The sequence below is a fragment of the Panthera onca genome, chromosome B4, assembly GCF_046562875.1.
Source record: "Panthera onca isolate mPanOnc1 chromosome B4, mPanOnc1 haplotype 2, whole genome shotgun sequence".
Classification (NCBI taxonomy): domain Eukaryota; kingdom Metazoa; phylum Chordata; class Mammalia; order Carnivora; family Felidae; genus Panthera; species Panthera onca.
In genome coordinates this window covers 87,008,304-87,011,605 of record NC_138345.1, presented here as the reverse complement: position 1 = coordinate 87,011,605, position 3,302 = coordinate 87,008,304, and positions in this window count along the sequence as shown.

The following is a 3,302-nucleotide window of genomic DNA, read 5'->3' as shown; positions in this document are numbered from 1 at the left end:
TTCACAAGGAGCTTTTTAAAATCCAATTGCAAGATTTTCTTATTTAAGTCAAAAAATGGAAAGAAAGAGAAAGATCCCAGGCTCAGCTTAAATGCAATGTGCTATTTTGCAGAATATCGAGTCCATCTTGGGAGTTTAACTGTGGGAGGACTTTGTAATAGCACTGTCTTCCTATAACACGATTCCACAGATAGCATTATGATGAATCTCCTGTATGTGTTCATTTAATTTCAGGGGTTGCTGCACTAAACAATAAACCGAATTTGAGAGCCTGAATCTGGATGTATCGTGTCACTTTTTTTCCCAGTCAGTTCAATCAAATGTCATTCTATTCAATTGAATATAGACAGGGTGAATTTCAACTAAGAGAAAATTCAACCCGAGTGACAGATTTTTCTCTTAAAGTTACTTTTGTTTGATTTTATTATTTTTTTTTTCTTATTTGCTGTGAAACCATACAATGAAATGGAAACCAGGATGTCAATTCTACTGTTGCTTGCTGCTTCTGACTCAGGCTTTTGGATCAGCGAAACTAGTTGCTCCATCCATGCCTCAAGCGGTCATACAGGTTAGACACTACAAATCCAGGGAGTACCAGTGACATATATCGTTATGTGGATGTCGGTCCTGAGGAGTTGTGCAGTGTCCAGTCGGCACAACCATAAACAGAATCTCTGTTGAGTTTCTCCATCATGAAAGAGATATTGCCTCCTGTTTTGTTTCAAAGGAATACAGAGAATAAGAGTGACAGAGATTTTCAATTCGTGACTTAGGCATTTTTTGAGGGCACTGTAGAGAATATGGGCCACGAATTGATAAATTGTGACCCTAGGCAAGCAAATGACTTAACCTCTTTGGGCCTCAATTTTCTTACCAGTGAAAGATAAATGATAATATCTGTTTTCTCTGCTGCCCAGAGCTATTGTGAAGATGAAGTGAGAGACTGGTTAATTCTCTGCAAAGTTAAACATGCTAGGAAAATGTGTTCTAATATTATTTTCATTGTGAGAGTGTGCCAGAGAAGACACATGGCATATGATCTTGGTGAAATCTGTATAATATTTTCTATCAGTGAGGGCTATTTACAGTACATTGTTAATTAAAACAAGGGCATATTACACTGTGGTTCTTACAAGGTTTTAATACTGTTACAATTAGAAGGATGTTATCTTCTAAACATTTATACATTTGAGTAAATAGGGTAGGTGTGTGGCATTCTTATGCTATCCTAAGGACTGAGTAGCATTGTAATTCTCTTACTCCTAATTAGAAATGCTTATTTTTCTTCAAAAGACCATGTTCAAGTCAGTTCACAGCCTCAGTTTAAAGACAAAATGTAAACAATAGCTTAATTATTTACTTTATAAATATTTATTTGTTATATATGGTTTAAGCCTTCTACAAATTTTCACTCCTGTAGTGCTCACAGCCACTTCGTAAAGCAGGTACTATTATTGTCTGCATTTTTCTGATGGGAAATTAAAGCAGCAGAGATCAACTAATTGACATACATCACATAGCTATTAAGTATGAGAGCAGGATTCAAATCCTAGATGTCTGACTACACAAGTCTGTGTCTCATGAGCGTTGACTTGTTATCAATCATGGTGTTCCCTTTAGTTGTGTATAGGAAAACACTACAGATCACATGGGTAATGTGCAGAGATGCCTATAATTTCTAGATCAGGTGATTTGAGTGCTGTAAAAATAAGGCTAAGGTTGAAGGCCATATTTCCATGGACAACTTTCCATGTACATCAACACCATTTATTTATCTAGTCCCTGTGGACTAGAAAAAGTAAAAGAAGAAATTGGCAAATATCCAATATTCCCGGTGAGTCATCACATGTTCCCAACTGCTGACCAGATGTCATATTTGAATATTCACACAACTATGATATCGCATGGGATGCTATCACAAGCTGAGGCTTTTCCATGTCCAGTTTAATATTCCTAAATAAATGTCCTATTATTGGGAGTCAAAATTTCCATCAAATGAGAACAAAGTACCATATGGAGGTTTACATGTCTTTTTAAAAAAAATTATGTAGCTTGGTCATGTTTTTTAACTGTAGCGTAGCTATGTTAACACTATTATCAAAGGAATCAAAGGAATTCTATGTAACTTGAAATTATTTTGTAACCTAGAATAGGATACACCTATTATTTGTACCATAATCCAACCATTATTATTCTTTTGATCTTTGGAAATCAAAAGTACGTTTACTATCCCTAGTCTTCCAGCATTTCTCCACTATCTGTGACTAGTCAATGGATTTCATTCAAGGGTTTGACATTATAATCTAGGAGTTCTTTCAATAATTTTTTGAGAGACCATCCATATCAAATGAAATCATGTTAAAATAATCTCCTCCCTCATATATGCACTTGCTACCTTATTTCTAATGTTAATTACCCCTCTACAATAAAGACTAATTCCTTTTGAGAAAGCAAGCAGAAGTAAAACAAATTAAAGAGAGATATTGTATTTTAAAACACAGCTACTGCACTATTGGACCCTTGATTTATTTAATTTCATTTGATATTTACTACAGGCATGTGAGAACATACATAATCACTAAATTTACAGAGAACATTGATTCATAGATATAAGTAACTATCTGAGGGCTATAAAACCATTAAGTAAATCATTGAATATCAAATCCAAATCTCCCCAAACTCCAAAGTACATTATACTTTCTATTTTATTTTGCAATTCTCTCTCAACCACCATTTAACATAAGCAACTAGTTAGGACAGAGGGATATGGGTGTTAAGAGAAATTAAAGAGACTTTTAGTTTTATAAGAATTTCCCATATTTCTCAGTTCTTGATTTCTAGTTACTATTTATGCAAGCCTATACTGTAAAGTCTACACTTAAAGTGCTCTCATCTTTTGCACATTTTTTTTTTTTTAGTAATTGGAGCTCCTTATAGAGTTCTCTTTGCAGCTCTACCAATATTTTTAGGTAAATTTTCCTACCCCATTTTCAATTTCTCAGTCACTCATAAATAAACTTGTTTTCCAGTTTATAGGAATCTATCAATATCTTTGACTAACAATTCCTAGAGACAAACTTTGATCCACTTAAAAGCAGTCACAAGTATTTTTACTATATCCAGAACTAATCCATTCACTCAAGACTCCTCCTCTGAATCACATAAAAGTGAAGATTCATTGTATTGTGAGGGTTGCCTTCACTTAGAATCACAGTTATTAAGGTTGAAAACTTATAATGTTTGGCCAGTGGTAATTTATGCCAGTGTATTTTGTTTATTTTATGGATTCTATCTTTATTTTT